Source organism: Ictidomys tridecemlineatus, chromosome 9 (assembly GCF_052094955.1).
Source record: "Ictidomys tridecemlineatus isolate mIctTri1 chromosome 9, mIctTri1.hap1, whole genome shotgun sequence".
In the NCBI taxonomy this organism is placed as follows: Eukaryota; Metazoa; Chordata; class Mammalia; order Rodentia; family Sciuridae; genus Ictidomys; species Ictidomys tridecemlineatus.
This window is the reverse complement of record NC_135485.1, coordinates 28,288,909-28,307,894: the sequence shown is the minus strand read 5'-3', so window position 1 is coordinate 28,307,894 and position 18,986 is coordinate 28,288,909. Positions and strand designations below refer to the sequence as shown.

Here is an 18,986-nt window from a genome sequence, read left to right as displayed (position 1 = left end):
AACAGCAAATGTTAAGATTTTTACCAACTTTTTTAAGATTATTAGAATAATTTGCTATCTATAGACACCAATTTTTCAAGAAATGCTCTTATTTCAATCCCAAATATGAAATAACAATATAATGAACTTTGCCTCAAACCAACTACAAAATATTGGAATAGTTACATACATCCAGTGATTCAATTTATATATATTTTTAAAAATCTCTATTTAGTTTAGTTAGAAATATCTTTATTTATTTATTTTTTAATGTGGTGCTGAGGATCGAATCCAGTGCCTCACACAGGCAAGGCAAGCACTCTACCACTGAGCCACAATCCCAACCCTCAATTTATAATCTTGTTAGCCACTTTTCATCTAGTATCATTTTCATTGTTCAATAATTCCTTAGAATCTAAAATGTAGCTCAGATGGCCCATGATTCTATTATCCTTAATTTTTACCATAGTGCTCATAATTGGACTCCTATGACTTGATAGGGAAGACATGAGAAGGTCAAGTTCAAGCTCTCGGGGAGCTAACTAGCTGGAGAGGTCAAGGGGAAGAGAAGAGCTTATAAATAACTAAAATATTGTGCAGGGAGCACATATAACATGAATGGGAACATCAACCACACCCTGAGGAGGTTCAGCCCTGGAGGGCCGTGTCAGTGAGCAGCCTCTAGATACTGACAGCACCTGGCCAGGCAGACAGAGGGGAGAGGAAGAGTGGCAGGTGGGGAACGGACGACAGCTAGTGGGGTGGGAGGTGAGAAGGCTTGGGGTATCACTTATTTAGCCAACAAAACAACTCTGCATGCTGCTTTGTGACAAGCCCTGTGCTAGGGACCAGGATGCCGTAGCGAGGCACAGTCAGCAGGCCCTACAGATGACAGCCTTGTGCGCAGGGGAGAGAATGCTCCGGATTCCTGCAGTTTAAAGATCAAGGCAGTGAGGAGACGAGTATTTACTTGGAGAACTACATCTCACTTCAAAGAGTCAGATGAGAAAAGAACCACTCACAGGGCTTGGACATCTCCATGCCTTTTAAAGGGGTAAAAGGCTCTGAGCAAAAGAAATAGAGCACTGGAAAGGTTTATTGGTCCAAAGGGATCAAATGCGGTGCAGAGGTCAGAGGCAACTCTTAAAACTGGATCCTTCGCTTCACATCAATTATATTACATTCCCCCTAGAACAATCCAAAAGGCGCCCCCTCTAGTCAGGCCCTCTCTCTCCTCCAATCGGCCCATCATTTTCCCTGTGAGGGATGCACTCTTTCTGAAGGGAACCCCGCAGTCAGCAACATAAAGCCTGCGTTTTAACTGATGAGAAAATCAGGTCTGAATGGTAGCAACTTATCCAAGGTCACTTATGAATGGTAGCAACTTATCCAGGTTGCTGGTGATGAGCAGCCAGGACCTGCTCACCAGGTTTTCTGGCCTCCCATCTCACAGCTCCTCTATGAACTGATACTCTCACATAAGCCTTGGCTTAGCTTTGAATAAGGTACTGAACCGTCTGTCAGAAGCTTCTCTTAGATGTCTGCACATTTTGTGAGAAGTTACTGGGCCGAGCAGGGTACCAAGGGCTGCGAGTGGAAAGGGTGAACAGAATATTCCCTGGCCCCACTATGGAATGTGGCTGGTAGACAGAAATCACAACCAGTGATAAGTGCTTTGTAGGAAACCAAGTGCACGTGGCAATTTGGAGTTATAGGGAAGAATCCACTTTTTGAGGAAAGGGCCCTTGGATAGAGTAGTGTTGGAAAAGATCCAGACACAACATGAAGCCGGCCAAGCCAAGACTAGCTCTCAACCAGCCACTGCACGGTTAAGAAGCCTTAGCAGCTCTTTGCCTACTGAGTCTCTAAGATTCCCAGCTAAGTATTCAAGGTCATTCACAGTATGACACCAATGACCTTCCTACGGTATCTCTGAAACTAGTCCATTTGAATTTTTTATTGTTCTCTAAATATGCTAAAGTGCTCCCTTTTTTTTGTCTTTGCACCCATTATTTTCCCCAGTTGTCATGCCACCTACCCATCAATACTTTGCAAAATTCTACTCATCCTTCAGAACTCATTTCCGACAACATCCAACTGCTCTGTGTCAGAAAAAGACATGAACCCATAGGGAAAGCCACCAAGGAGATGCAAACAGAGAGCCCATGGATGTGTAGTGACTCACTGTATCAGTCAGCTTGATATTACTATAATGAAATACCTGAGGCAATAAAAGAATAAAAGTCTTATTTAGCTCACAATTCTAGAGAGTCCAGTCTAAGATCAGGTGGCCCCAATTGCTTTTTTACCTTTGAAACAAACAGCAAACCTCTTACAAAACGGACCAGAAAGCAGAGACAGATGAGAGCCTGGGTCCCCTAATTCCTCTTGAGGGCATGTCCTAAAGGCCTCAGGACCTCCTACTAGACCCCACCTCCTCCAAGTCCTCAGTACCTCTCAATATCACCACCCTGGGACCAAACCTTTCACACCTAAACCTTGGGGGGACTCTACCCATATTAAAATCACAGCACTGACCCAGTACATCAGCAGTCTGAGAAATGAAGAATGAGCCCAGTTGGATGGTAGAATCCTTAAGACCCAAGGCCAGCATGGTGAAAGGCGAGGGCTTAAGGCTCATTTGCAAGTTTAAGAAGTTAGGTTCCTAAATCCCCTTCTGCACTCCTGGCCTCAGGGTGGTTATACTCCCTCCATCTCAACCAAAGATGTAGGTTTTGTGTCTGCAGCTGGTTAAACAGGGTTTCCGGACTGAACACAGGAGAGGCTGGGGTTCCCTATTGGAAGCAGGGGTGGGGTGATGGTGGCGACAGAGAACACTGAGCCAAGGCCTGCACATGGATTGGGGCACCCCCAGCCTGCTCCATCCTGGCCCCTCCAGGAATGCTGGGGGCCACCTTAGAGTGGCCCTCCAGGCTTCAGAGGACAGTCTCTGGCCAGCCAACCACCCCACCAAGCCCAGCAGAGGAAATAGACTAGAGAAGGAAACTACAAAAATAGCCACTAGTGTGCTCAGGTCACTGGAAGGCAATTAAAAAAAATTAAAAATAAAAAGATCAGAGAACAAAAAACTTAACACCAGAAAAACCAAGTAACCCAATCAATAAATGGGCTAAGCAACAGAACAGACACTTCCCAGAAGTGAAGAATCCATCAACACACATTTGAAAAAAGGTTCATCATCTCTAGCAATTAAAGAAATTCAAATCAAAACTACTCCAAGATTTCATCTCACTCCAATCAGAATGGCAATTATCAAGAATATAAGCAACCATAAGTGTTGGTGAGGATTCAGGGAAAAAGGTACATTCATACATTGCTGGTGGGACTGCAAATTGGTGCAACCATTATGGAGATTGCTCAGAAAACTTGAAATGAAACCATCATTTGATCCACTTATCCCACTCCTAGGTTCATACCCAAAGGACTTAAAAACAGTGTACTACAGTGATGTGGCCACACCAATGTTTTTAGAAGCTCAATTCACAATAGCTAAACCTAGGTATCCTTCAACAGATGAATGGAAAAAAAAAATTGGTACATATACACAATGGAATATTATTCAGCCTTAAAGAAGAATGAAATTATGGCATTTGCAGGTAAATAGCTGAACTTGGAGAATATAATGCTAAGTGAGAAACCCCAAAACCCAAGGGCCAAATGTTTTCTCTGATACGGGGATGCTAATCTATAATGGGGGGTGGGTGGATGGGGAAGAATGAAGGAACTTTGAATTGCGCAGAGGAAGGGGAGGGGAGGGGAAGGGAGGGGCTGTGGGGATGGGAAGGACAGTGGAGTGGGACAGACATTATTACCCTATATACATGTATGATTACACTACCATATGACTACACCATGTTCAGCCAGAGGAAGGAGAAGTTATACTCCATTTGTGTACAATGTGTCCAAATGCATTCTAGTGTCATGTAACTAGTTAGAACAAATTAAGAAAATAAAATAAATCAGAGAACATCCAGGCGTGGTGGTGCACACCTATAATCACAGCAGCTCAGGAGACTAAGGCAGGAGGATTACGAGTTCAATGCCAGCCTCAGCAAAAGCAAGGCGCTAAGCAACTCAGTGAGACCCTATCTCTAAGTAAAATACAAAACAGGGCTGGGGATGTGGCTCAGTGGTTGAGTGCCCTGAATTTAATCCGGGGTACCTTACCCCATCAAAATCAGAGAACAACAACAAAATGGGTCAATAATTTTTAAAAGTGGAAAAAGAAAAAAGATTTTAAAAGTTACAGTAAAAATGAGTATCTCCATAGAGAATCTGGAAGGGTGAGGAAATGTCCCCTGAGGTAGTAAAAGAGAGAAAGACCAAAGGGGGACAAAATGATTATTAATTGAAGGACATGAGTTCGTGGAGTGGGTGGACTCACCAACCTGACACAATGGCAAAAATACAGTCAGCACCCAAACACGCTGTGGTGGGACTTTAGATTTGGGAGCAAAGTGAAGTTCCTGCAGCTTCCAGAAACAAGACAAGCCAAACAAGTGATATGGGAGCAGTTGGGAGCAGAACTGTTTTAGGCTTCTTACACACACACACACACACACACACACACACACACACACACCCTCATGCACTTCTAAACCTGACCAGATACCCATTGAGTGAGAAGGCAGGATAAAGATGTTTTCAGATATGGAAGTTCTCAATAAGTTGACCACCCACAGCCCCTTTGCCAGGAAGGTTCTAGGAGGCGTTGGAAACAGACGAGGGGCTAAATGAGGAGGAGATGACCGGGGATACAGGAAGCAGCATTGACGCAGAGGGCAGGCAAAGTCTTCCCTGGGTGATGGGGACCAGAGATCCCAGAATGCCACAGTGTGTACAGGCCCGTGTCACCTAACATCGGGAAATGCGTTCTGAGCAACATGTGGCGGGGCGATGTCATCACTGTGAACACCACAGAGTGCAGGGACCCAGCTCCGCCCAGCGCGCAGTGTGGCCTCTTGACGCCATTCAGAGGCAGTGAATGCAGGTGTGTGAGGCTCCTGCCAGCCTAACATGGCATCTGGGTTTTTTTTGTTGTTGTTGTTGTTACAGAAAAGAAGGACATTTAAAAATAATAATAAGAGGGAAGTGTACATAAACTAGTAATACAGACATCTACTTTATTACCAAGTATCATGTGCTGTACAGAATTATACGTGCAATACTTTTATAGGACTGGCAGAGCAGCAGGTATGTTGATCCCAGAATCACCACAAATGTATAACTAATGGGAGGCATTACAGTTACAATTATATTACAGTGGTCACAGTTTCCCTGGACAATAGGCATTTATCATCTCTGTTGCCATTTTGCAGGACCATCCTGGCTCATATGGTCCCTGGGTACAGGGTTGACTGACACATTGTTACATGCAATAGAAGGACAGCTCACTTACATTGGAGAAGGTGATAAGGCCCAGGATGGTCTTTAAAACATACTTTAAAGTATCCTTCAATGGAACATTACTCAGCCATAAAGAAGAATGAAATTATGGCATTTGCTAGTAAATGGATGGAACTGGAGACTATCATGCTAAGTGAAATAAGCCAATCCCAGGAAACCAAAGACTGAATGTTCTCTGTGATATGCAGATGCTAACATTCAATAAGGGGGGAGGAGGGAAGAATAGAAGTACTTTGGGCTAGACAAACGGCAATGAAGGAAAGGGAGAGGGGATGGGAATAGGAAAGACAGCAGAATGAATCGGACATAACTTTCCTGTGTTCATATATGAATACAAGACCAGTATAACTCCACATCATGGACAACCACAAGAATGGGAAGTTATATTCCATGTATATATAATATGTCAAAATATATGTCATATATATCTGAAAAGAACAAATAAAAAATAATAACTAAAGCATCCAAAAGAGGAAGATTTAATAATAGGGAAAGCATGTGGGATTGAATCAGAGGGAAGTGTACAATGAACTCAGCAAATGAAAAATGAACCATTTGCACCAGGCTCGGTGGTGCACACCTGTAATCCCAGCGGCTCCAGAGGCTGAGACAGGAGCATTGTGAGTTCAAAGCCAGCCTCAGTAAAAAAGTGAGGCACTGAACAACTCAGTGAGACCCTGTCTCACAATAAAATACAAAACATAGGGCTGGGGATGTGGCTCAGCGGTTGAGTACCCCTGAGTTCAATCCCTGGAACCCCCCATCTCCCAAGAAAAGAAAGAAAAATAAACCATTTGTTACCTTCAGAAAAAAAGTTGTCTAGGAAAGGAAATGCAATTATAATTCATTGCCTCCTTTAGCTGTGAAAAGTATTTACCTAGTTACAATAAATATTCATCTAACCAAAATTAAGGGAGTGGAGGTCAGCAGATACTGGGACCCTTCCTTGCATGAGGTGGCGGGAGGTGGCGGCTGAATCATCTTCACACACAGTGGAATACGAGGCCTAAGGCAAAAGTGAGCCAGATGAGTGCAAGCGACGACACAATGCTTCCAAAAAAGCAATTCACATCCATTTATTTGTCCCATATTGATTATTAAACGTGTGGTGTTCTGGGCCAGGCCATGTGCCAATAGGTGATCATACTGGGGTGAGGGAAGACGTAAAGTCCGCAACTGAGTGAGGCAGGCAAAACATAAATAAGTACGACCCAGAGATGTAATGGAAATTACATAGGCAAAGTACTGCCACCTTTCAGAATGTTCTGGAGCTCTGCAGTGCACTATGATAACTGCTAGCCACAAGTGGTATTTAAATTTAAATTATTCAAAAATAAATACAGTTAAAAATTCAGTTACCTGGTTAAAATAAATAGCCAGCCATCTTTCAAGGGCTTAAAAGCCACATGCAGCTAGTGGCTATGGTGTTGGATTGTGTAGACACAGAACATTTTTCTCATCACAGAAAGTTCTAGTGGAGGATGCTGGTCCGCAAGTTCTGCAACAGTGATATTTGACAACAAATTCAAGTACAACATGAAAACCTTGGAGGCATCACATTCCAGGGTCTATTAGTAAACAGTCCTGCAGAGCTTGATATTTAACCAGCTAAGTTACCTGCACATGGACTGGAATTTTTATTTTGTTAACAATTTAGTTTTCAGGTGGAGCCAATCCTGGCGCTAAGAAAGGATATTTTCTTTTTCTTTTCTTTTTCTTTTTTTACTTTTGATGCTGTTTGGCGAGCCACAGGTGTCAGGGGCAAATGCTGCCATGACAGGAAGTCTGTGAATTTTTGAAAAGGTATTTTGAAAAGGTATTTCAAAATATCTTTGAAAAGATATTTTGTGTAGTGGGAAGACAGGAGAGCTCTGGAGCCAGAGACTTGTGAATTTGAATCTTAGCCTCGCTCTTTGTGGGGTGTGTGGCGTCGGTCAAATCTCCCCAACCCTGTGCCTTTGTTCCCTTGGGCAAGGTGGAATGCAAGGCTTGTGGGTGAATCAGGATAAGCAGGTGGTAGGAGCACAGAGGTGGCCGCTGCCTCTCTCCTTGTCCATTTCCAGCAGGTCCAGAGGGGCCCCTCCACAGGGAAGAGGCAGGATCTCCTCACCTCCCATTTCTTCCCATTAGAACCGTATTTTCTGGCTTTTGATAAAAGATCTGTCATTGCCCAAGAACTTAAGTTCAAATAATAGGAAGGGGATTCCTGTTCAAAGAAGGGAGAAGGTAAAGAACCCTGATATATGTACCAAAGGCACCTGCCTGATACAGGTACTCAATGTCACTCCATAAATCCTCCCCACAGGTCTGGGAGTTGTAGAAGGTCCTGTAGGAAGATGGGTGGAGGGGAAGGTTTGTGGGTGGTGGGGGAAGGAGCGCAATGGGAGCTAAGTCCAGGAGGCTGGGCTGGGGGTGGGTAGGAGGGACCTTGAACTCCAGGATAAGGGCCTGACCGGTGAGATCTGCAGTCCACAGGAAATAACCAGCGGCCACACGCTGGTGCAGGAGGAGAGGTGAACTGAGTCAGTCTGTGGCAATCATAGAGAGTTTTTTACTCAGAGTTTTATAGCGCAGAGTGGACAGCCTCTTTCTACTGCCTTTTATAACTTCCAAGAAAGGAAAACGGATTTCTTTTAAATGGAGTTAAATTCTAAACCTGATAAGCCTGACTTGGCACCAACACTGACTGCAGGAATTCTCTTTTCCTTGTAATTGGTTGCTGCATTCAGGGTTTGTTTTCTGTTGTCCTTTGATGGGTGCCCCCCCACCCCCCCACCCCCTGAGCAGCGGGGGCCAATATCTGAATAGAAAGAAAAGGTCTCACGCAGCGCTCTTTTCTCAGAACACGCTTTGCAAGCTTTGCAACATCTTCCTTGGATACGGTTCAGCTGGGGGCCTTCCCTGTATTCCAGGAGGAATTTGTGGTCCTCACACAGGGGCCTTTGTTGTCCGAGGCTATGAGAAGAGAACCACTACTTCGCACCAGGAAATATCTTTTCCTTGTGTGAAGCCCTGATCAAAGGAGACCGCCAGTGAAGCCAAGGGAACAAAACTGAGGTTTGTGGCTAGACTTGTTGCCGAAAAGAGAAGGGATTAGTTAGTTGAGGAAAGCACAATCATCTGCATCATGGTGTCGAATTTGCTCATCTAGCGATGGGAGTTTAAAATTCAATCTTTAGTATATGCCAAATTCGAAGTATTTTTCTGAAGGATAAAACTTGGTTTCCTTTTGCTTCTGTTCTGCTTATGAACATCTCTGACCTTCTTCCAAAAGGCTTAAAGTAAGACCCTGTTTCACTTACATTTATGCATTATAGGTATTGTCTTATGTATACATTTATATATGTAATATATAACTAATATGAAATACATATAAAACAGATATGATCACACAGAGAAGTATAAATAAGCACACAAAGGCTGGGAAAAGGGTGGGAAAAGGTCATTCGTGATCACAGCAACTGAACCTTGTGTGATGTGTTCAATTTTTCCATGATATATTTTAGTTCACGTCCACCTGCATACCCATCATACAAAATACAAAAACAACTTCATATCCTACTTTTTGTTCCCATTTAACATTAGATCTCTGACTTTTTCATGACAATACATAAGGTTCATAATGATTTTGGGGGTGGGGTGGGGAGAGTATCAGAGATTGTATTCAGGGGCACTGGGCCACTGAGCCACTGAGCCACATCCCCAGCTCTATTTTATATTTTGTTTGGAGACAGCATTTCACTGAGTTGCTTAGCACCTTGCTTTTGCTGATGCTGGCTTTGAAGTTGCGATCCTCCTGCCTCAGCCTCTCAGGCCACTGGGAATACAGGGGTGCACTGCTGTGCCCGGCATAATGATTGTTTTCAATGGCCACAAATTATTCCAAGAGTGACCCTCTGCCAGTTAATTAACCGTTTTTCTCTAGAGCTTAATAGTTGTAGAACTTTCCATTTTTGGTAAAGTCACTCTCCTGCAGCTTCTAGGTTCAGGGTCTACAGTGCTGATGATAAACACTACATATTTTAATGTATGAGAGGACTTTGATTTCCTTCTCTTTTCCATTCTCTAATTTTCTTCTGACATGAAGCAAAAATGACCCATACGACCAGGCAGTTAGTGACCAACCAGGAAATGTTGAATCCACAGGCATGCTTGCTATTCAAATTCTCAACTCTGGGTCAGGAAAACCTGTAATAACCTGAAGCAGGCAGACACCTCCTGTTTCAAACAGTTAAAGATTCCACACAATAGACCCCTGGGAATGGAGCCAGTTCTCAACTCCTATTAAGTCTTCAAGCACAAGCCTTCTGAGAGGGAGGCAGCAAAGCATGTCTCTCTTACAATCAGGGTCTCAGGGAACAAAGGTGGCAGTCATCCTGTACATCTGTTGGCACTACAATGTTCTTTGGATATTTTCTTTTCTATTATAAAGTCCTGATTCTGTCCCAGTTTGCTCACATATGGCAGAAGAGATTTGTCTCAAATGTCCAAACTGGCTTGCACACAATCATTTTTTCCGGGGCAGGGAGGGTGAATGGGGAGAGTGTGTAGTGAAGCAAAACCCAGGGGCTAAATAACTGCAGTTGGGGTGTTGTCAATTCATTCATGCAGGGTGCCAGGGAGGTCACAGTCACAAATTTTTTCACTGGGTTCATGCAGGTGGTTTGGTTATACTTAACAGATTTTCTTCATCAAAATTTGGGGTTTGGATCTGATGTGTGATTGTGAGGGATGGTGATGTTGATAAAGGTGGTGGTGGTGGTAGTAGTGGTGGTGAGGGATAATGGATGGTGGGGATGGTTGTGAAAGTAGTAATGGTGGTGGCGGTGGTGGTAGAGGTGGTGGTGGTGGTAGTATGGGTGATGATGGTGGTGGTATTGCTGATAGTGGTTGTAGTAGTGGTAATGGTGTTGGTGGTGATGGCGATGGTGATGGTAGTGATAATGGTTGTGAAGGAGATGATAGTAGTAGTGGTAGTGATAGTAGTGATAGGGGTTTTGGTGGAGGTGGCGATGGTGGTATGGGTTGGTGATGGTATCTACCATTTGAGCATCTACTGTGTGTTTGATATTTCACACTCACTGATTTTCTTTCCAGCAACTCCATGAAATAAGCATTAAAAACTCAATGTTATGAATAAATAAATTAGTTTAGCAAGCTTAACTAACACAAATAAGTAGCACAACTAGTAAATTGGTGAACCCAGAGTTCATAGTTTAGCTTTCTCATTACACCATGGAATGGTCAATGACAGAAGCGTGTCACCAAGCCTATCACTGCAGAGGCATTCAGGGAACTTAAGACATAGGAGGTTAGTTGGTAACCCAGGCCTCCCTCCCATGATGGGCTTCAAACTAAGAGTCTTAACTACTATCTCTAAATGTAAGCCCAGAGCTACTGACAGGATTGAAAGAAGGCAATGTTCATCACAGCCTTAAACTTTAGCCCCATTTTTCCATAACAAGTTGTGCATAGTCCCCTATGAATTAATACTTCTTCTTCAGAATAGAAAAATTCTATCACCTTTGTGCATGTGTGCAATATTTGTAGATGTGAACATTTAAAATATTCTTTAATTGTTATAATCCTGTTTTGTCATTACTTTGCTACTTTAATAAACTTAGAGTCTCAAAAACCACAAAATAGTCATCCAGGATTTCTCAACCTCTCAGAGACCTGATCTAATCCTATAGTTGTTCTAGAAAAAGTCAGGTTGTATGTGTAATGTCAACATGATGCAAAAGGAAATGTTAAGGATGGATTCTGTAAAATTATGAAAGGAAAATTCTGGGGACAGGGAGAGTCTACCATATCTTGTGCACAGATGGCCACTCTTAAGTATCCATATCTTAAGATCCTAAGAATGATATCTTATGGGTTATCTATTTTGTGTGGGCAAAGGACAAGTAATCAATTATCAGAAGCTGTTATTATGGTGCTACTGGGCTTACTCCTTCCTTGTTGGTATGCAAAGCCCTGTTGCCATGAGCTCATCCTCTCTACCTCAAAGCTGGCCATCCACATACCACAAGTGACTGAGGTTATAGGAGGAAACATACCAGTTAAGTTGTCCATGGGTCAAACCACATTTCTTTTGTAAATAAAGTTTTATCGGAACATAATCATGTGCATTCATTTACCCAATGTCTACTGTAGTTTTCCAGCTCTACAGTGGAGTTGAGGAGTTGCAAGGGACACTGTCTGATCCACAAAGTGTAAAATATTTATTAGTTGTCCCTCTATATAATAAGTTGGCCAACTCCAGCTCTACAGAATAAACAGAGGTCGTTTGAGGAAGCAAGGCAGGCCAGCTCCCAGGGTGAGTATGGAATCGGGTCTTCTATTGCCTGCTAAAGGCAACTGAGTGAGCCTGGAAGTGATTCTCCAACCCCAGTTCAGCCTGAGATGACTGGAGCCCTGGGTGATAACTTGATGGCAACCTCATGAGAGACCTGAACCAAAGTCACTTATTTTGTTGTGTCCAGATTCCTGACCAAGAGAAACTATAACAAATGTTTGTTATTTTAAGCTACAGAATTTAGGTTTTTTTTTTTTTTTTTTTTTTTTTAACAGCAATAGAAAACTGATAAAATTGCATCTCTTCAACTGGGCTCACCCTTTCAGAGTGAGTGACACTATACCTCCCAGGTCAAAGTCCAAACATGATCAGCTCTGCAAAGCCTTTGGTGCATGCCCCAGCTTCAAATGGAACAATCTAAGGGTCAGCACAACTGCTTAATCTGAATCTATCTCATGGCCATGTGGCCAGTTACGCAGGTGACTGTCTCCCTGGCTGGTGACATGTCTTACTCAAGTTTGTAAACACCGTCTGATTTAGTGCCTATTGTTCAAAGTGGAATAATAATAACTATTTTTTAATCGCTTACTATGTCTTAGCACGTTATGTGCACTATCTCACTGAACTCTCACAAAAACCTTGAGAAAACAGGGCTATTTTTAAGCCCATTTGACAGGGGAGGAAGCGAAGGTTTAGAAGTTAAGGAACTTGCCTTATATCCTCATGTAAGGAAATGTGGACATGCGTGTTGAGCCACGAACTCAGCAAAACCACTCCTGCTGAGGACATCCCTGCCATCTCCACCATAAAGTGGCGATGTGACGGTACTTTTCCTGTCTCTTAGGGTTATGGTGAGGAAAAGCACAGTAAGCCAACACATGATTTTTAGTTCTCAGTAAATGATAAGTCAAAGGGAAGTGACTTCCTTATCTGACTCTTGGGTGTGGCAAACCTGAAAAATGAACAGGAAAACAGGCAGGAGGGGACTGAGGTGGACCTTTTTTAAGAAACATTTTATTTTTAAATTTTTTTCTGTTTAATTATAATGACTACATGTATACATGTTTAGTTATACAGTAGAATGCATTTTGACATATTATACATACATGGAGTATAACTTCCCATTCTTGTGGTGGAACATGATGTGGAGTTACACTGGTCATGTATTCATCTATGAACACGAGAAAGTTATGTCTGCTTCATTCTACTCTTTCCAATTCCCATCCCACATCTTTCCCCCCATTTCTCCTGTCCAGTCTGGTGAACACCCCCCTTCATTGTGAGTCAGGATCTGCATATTAGAGAGAATATTTGGCCTTTGGCTTTTTTGAGATTGGCTTGTTTCACTTAGCATAATAGCCTCCAGTTCCATTCATTAATCAGCAAATGCCATAATTTTGGCTGAGTGATATTCCATTTTCTTTATCTATTCATCTGTTGAAGGGCACCTAGGTTGGTCCCACAGTTTAGCTATTGTGAATTGAGCTGCTATGAACATTGATGTGGCTGCATCACTATAGTATGCTGATTTTATTTTATTTTATTTTTTTTAGCGAGAGAATTTTAACATTTATTTATTTTTTCTTAGTTCTCGGTGGACACAACATCTTTGTTGGTATGTGGTGCTGCTGAGGATCGAACCCGGGCCGCACGCATGCTAGGCGAGCGCGCTACCGCTTGAGCCACATCCCCAGTCCCTAGTATGCTGATTTTAAATCCTTTGTGTATAAGCTGAGGAGTAGGATAACTGGGTCAAATTGTGGTTCCATTCCAAATTTTCTGAGGAGTCTCCATACTGCTTTCCAGAGTGGTTGTACCCATTTGCAGTCCCAAGAGGTGGGACCTTGGCACCTGCCTTGTATAGATCCTATTCCTTCTCCCTGCTCTTCCTCCTCTGCAAAATCCTAACAATAATGGTGGATTGAGGTGTTGGAACAGGAGGAGAAACTCCCAATTCTTTAAAAATATACCTCCTACTTTCAACTGGGAGCTTTTACTGGGACTGCCTGCTCCTCTCTGGAGAGCTCTCTTTGTAGTTCCTTCACTCAACCTTGGCCCCTACCTGAGAGCACCCTGGATGCTCCAGGCTGGATTATTGTCTTGGTTCTGACTCCCACAGCACCTCACAGGGGGAGCTGGGATTTTCAGGATGGAATCCTCAGGATGTGAAGAGTGCCTGGTATACAAGAGGTATTGTCTTCATTCCAATTGAAAACAAAGGAAAGAATTTTCACTCATTTCTAAACAGTTCTAGGTTAGCATATAAATTCCATAAGGAAGCTGCCCAGCATTAAACCCAGTACCAAGAACATTGTAGATGTTCAGTAAGTCTTTGGTCCTAAAAATTGGGCCCTGTACTGTTAGACTTAGGATAGTGTGGTCAGATGAAGGAAGTAGAGTCCAAAGAACAGCTTCAAGAATAAAATGCCTGACCACTCAAGGCACCTGCTGCAGCCATGCCAGTTTAGATTCCCATGACTTTCCTGAACACAGGTTCTGGTGAGTTAAGTCCCAGGGCTCCACAATGCCACAGCATTGGTGCCACGAGTTCACCTTCTAGGACAAGTATTATCTATTCTGACCAGACTGCAGCAAAGATCCTGCAGTTAAATTGTATTAGTCTCACAGCAGAGATTTTCTTAAGTAAAAAGAAAAAAAAATGGTGCTTTCTGTACGGATTATTGCCTATTTCATCTTGTTTCCTTAAATGCCAGGGAAAACAAGCACAAAAGCCCCTGTCAGCAAATCCAAAGAGATCAAAAACTTCCTCCAGGTTTCCTTTCAGCATTGCTTATGATGAATTATATAAAAGGGACAACCTAAGAAAACCCAGAACCTGACATATACTCAGTATCCAAACTAGAAAAACAATTCTGCCCAGGAGAATGAGCACTCTAAGTATTTCCTGCCCTCACTTGGCAATCATCTACTGTGCTAAGGGAACTGAGAACTTGGGAGACATGATGGATCTACATTAGGTGACTCTTCAAATCTGCATCAACCATAACCTATTTTTTTTTTGTTTCATTGAATTTTTTGCTAAAGGCAACTGAGTGAGCCTGAAAGTGATTTTTTTTTATTTTTTAATTTTTTTTAGTTTTATTGAATTTATTTTTTTTAATACACAACAGCGGAATGCATTACAATTCTTATTACACATACAGAGTACAATTTTTCCTATCTTTGTATATAGAGTATGTTCACGCCAATTCATGCCTTTATACATGTAGTTTTTTTTGCATTACAATTCTTATTACACATATACCACAAATTTTCATATCTCTGTTTATATATAAAGTATGTTGACACCCAATTCGAGTCTTCATACATGTACTTTGGATAATGATGTCCATCACATTCCACCATCCTTGCTAATCCCCTGCCTCCTCCCTTCCCCTCCCACCCCTCTTCCCTATCTAGAATTCATCTATTCCTCTCATGCTCCCCTTCCCTACCCCACTATGAGTCACCCCCCATTATATCAGAGAAAACATTCAGCATTTGTTTTTGTTTTTTTTTTTTTTTTATTGGCTAACTTCACTTAGCATTATCTTCTCCAACATCATCCGTTTACCTGTTTTTTTCCCCAGTACTGGGGATTGAACTCAGGGGCACTCAACCACTGAGCCACATCCCTAGCTCTAATTTTTTTTTTTTTTTTTTTTTAAGGATAGAGTCTGAGTTGCTTAGCACCTTGCTGTTGCTGAGGCTGGCTTTGAACTTGGATCCTCCTGTCTCAGACTCTCAAGCTGCTGAGATTACAGGCCTGAACCACTGCACCAGGGAGTATTTTTTAACTCTTCCTCTTAAGCACTCAATTCCCACAAAAGGGAAGCCATTTTCCAGAAATATTGAAAGGATTCTCAGTTGTTCGTTCATTCATTCATTCATTCACTCATTTTTTTTTTTTTTATGAACAGATATTAGATTTCCACAAGGAAAAGCTGAGAAGGAGGGAATTTCTCAAAATTTTTCAGGTCAAAGAAAGTTCACTTCTTATAAGCCAAAATCAACAAAATAGCCCCACCCTCTTCAGTGCAGAATGTAATGCGGAAACATAGTTTGTGGAAACAATCCAAAATCAATTAAAGTAGACTTAAGGAACAGAGCATAAAAGAAGTACATGCCAATCCACAGCTCACAGGAGTATTTCTAGAGAGTAGTTCAGGCTAGAAGTAAAACAAAACTAGAAACTGATAAGCTTTAGCCTACTTTTCATTTACTCAACTGAGTAAATATGAGATGGGCTTAAATTCCTTATTTTAAATTCCTTAATGTTTTCTTAGCTGGACATACTAACACGTAAAGTGCATCAACTTACTGTTCTTGGTGTGGGTGGGAGTTTTACTGGTTAAACCAGAGATAGTTGCAAAAGGATCCTATATTCTTCATTAGAAAAATCAGCACTCTGCCATATGTACCACAGCAAAATGCATGCCTTATCTGCAACCTGCTCCGGGGTAATTTGAAGATTTCTCAATAGAATTTACTCTTGCCAGTGGACAGGAGTGGAAAATTCAATACTAGTAGTCAGTATACTTTTTAGCTTCCCTATTTAAACAATGGGGCAAAAAGCTTTGTTTGTATTTCAACTGTATTCAAAATGGTGCCATTGTTTCTGGGGAGGCCTGGTTTTTACTCTATGATTTAGGCAGGTGCCAAGTTTGCAAACCAGTTATACCTTCCAGGCAGTGCCTATGTGGGCAAATGTTTAACAACTGATTCTCCGGAAAAAAAAAATGCTTATTATAAATAAAAGATGTTTACTGCACAGTATAAACATTATAATAACAATACTTTAAAAAAATAAAACATCCCATATATACCACCGACTTTCTTTTCTTTCTTTCTTTCGTTTTTTTGCAGTACTGGGAAATGAACTCAGGGGCACTCTTCCACTGAGCTTCATCTGTAGCCTTTTTTATTTTTTTTAAATTTTGAGACAGGGTCTCAGTGAGATGCCAAGCCTGGCCTTGAATTTGTAAGCCTCCTTATCCAGCCAAGTTGCTGGGATTACAGGCTTGCACCACCAAGGCTGACTAGATCACTTATTCGCACAAGAATGATTTCAATGAGTTTTGCTAGACTCTTCTATCCATCATTAACTATGGTCACAAATGATAAAGATGTGCAGATCTGCGTGGGTTGACATTTGCATTTAAGTTCTCAAGGTTAGAGGAAGGTGAAATAATGGACATACGTGGGAATTTCATTTCAGCTATTTGTTAATGATGTGAGCACATTTTTTGCTGAATTGGATAACTGTGTTTGAATATTAGAAGAAAAATTTCCTCAAGGAGTTTTTCATGGAATGGCCATTGACAAACATTTTCTTCATGGTGTTCTTAATTGTAGACAAGCAACAAAATAATAAATTAAGTCCTGACTGATTCATAGCATTTGTCAGTTTGGGTGGTGTAAATATTCCTGCCAGGGCTGGTGTCAAGCTAGCATGTTGAGTCGCTGAACGCAGATTTGGAAAGGTGCAGAGTGGTGCCCATCATTTTAATTTCTCGCACACAGATACAACAGATGTGATAACCTCAAGAGCACAGGAAATGATAAAATCTTTAGGAAGAGATGAGTTTTGAGTATTTATTAACAGTTTTAAATATCGTTTACTTAATTCCATTTTAACACAATTTTATTTAAAATATTATTAAATTGTCACAAAATTTCTGAAATTCCAAGTTCTCCCAGCCAGTCGTGGCTGTCTCCAGAACAAGCTTTCGAGGTTCTGAGCTTGAAGGGCAAATGCATTTTCCAGGCAATTTCCCCTCAGCCACAGGCCACTAACCTCCCATTAACAGTGACCCTAAGGCCCAGCTTCCCCTGCTGTGAGTTAATCAGTCTCCACAGTAGGATGTATGGCATGAAATTCCCAGTAGAACATTAACATTTAGTGAAAAGCAAGTGGGATAAAATGATCCTAGCATAGTCATGTGACTGTGAGACCGCCTCAGTTTCCTTACTAGTGGAATGGCAGTTCCTGGGGCTGGTGCTAGCGTTGTGCCCCACATATAGCAGAAGTTCAGCAGCTAGAGGGCTAGCATGGACCACATCAGAATCACTACACAAGATTCTGCTCTGCACACAGGGGGCTCTGGTCAGGGGGGCTATGGCCTTTCTCCCAGTTCTGATTTGAGACGAGACTCACTGATGAGTCTAAGAGCCAGGTCACAATGAGGACATGGAAGAGCGAGCCTTGCCTGGCTCCCAGGGATCACTACTCTCATCTCTTAAAAAAAAAAAAAAAAAAAGTGCTGATAAAATTTGTAGTAGCAGAGTTTCAGCCTAGACCCCAAACAGTGTTTCACATAGGAACCACGGGACATGTAGTAGATCCTGGAATTTAGGAAGACTCACTTGCCCTCTATGTGATCAGCACAGGTAACAGGACCCTGATTAGATGAAGGTTAAAAACTCTTTTTTTAAAGAGTTTTTGAATCTTTCAAAAAATATACTGTCGACATTTATCATTTATTTTGGCATTCCAGACCTTTTTAGATCCTTTATCTCCACTCTTTCTTTTCAAGCAGACATTTAAATAACAAAACAAAACAATACAAAAACAAGAAAGCTTATTGTGTTTTTTGATATGTGGACTGGGGAAATGCTTATAGTAATGGTTTTGGATTCAATGAACTTGGCCATGGACTGCGTCCAGCACATGCCTGGGGTGTACACCTAACGGTAGCTGTTGTAGGCTGTGCACTGCGTTCTTTCTTCTTTCAAATCAACTGAAGTTTAACCCAGTGGGGCGGGGGGGTCTATAGACAAAGCACCGATAAAGGGGCCCTCTTCCTGCTGTCTTCTAATAGGCAGATAGCAAGCTGAATCGATATCTCCCTGCCAATACAGTACATTCTTTCAAGAATAAAAACAAACAAACAAAAAGGTCCACTATGATAGCTACTAACCAGACCAAGGATCGAGGACATTAAGAGATTCTAAGCTACTATCTTTTATTTCACGTACATTTTCAAACTCTAGTTTTTATTCTGGATTTCAGGGACACAGAGGATTAATTGATAAGCTAAACAGAAAAGATAATGGAGCCACTGGGAGTCAGCCTGGCCTTAAAATTTAATCTTCCATATCACATCAACAGTACACAGTCATTACGGTTGGGGAAAAAAATACAAAGGAAGAAACGCACGTGAGTCTAAAAGCTAGAAGAATTAAAAAAAAATAATAAATGGCTATACTTTAAAGTATTTAGATCCAAAATAAACATATTTATGTAACACATTACTGGGGACAATTCAATATGTAATTCTGG

The 18,986-nt window shown here is 41.8% G+C and overlaps 1 protein-coding gene across 3 annotated transcripts in view; it reads right to left on the bottom strand.

Annotated features, from left to right (window-relative positions):
- Positions 1 to 18,986, bottom strand: part of Pgcka1 (PDCD10 and GCKIII kinases associated 1) — a 94,576-nt gene that overhangs the window by 22,745 nt on the left and 52,845 nt on the right. The gene's annotated exons all lie outside the window — the stretch shown is intronic.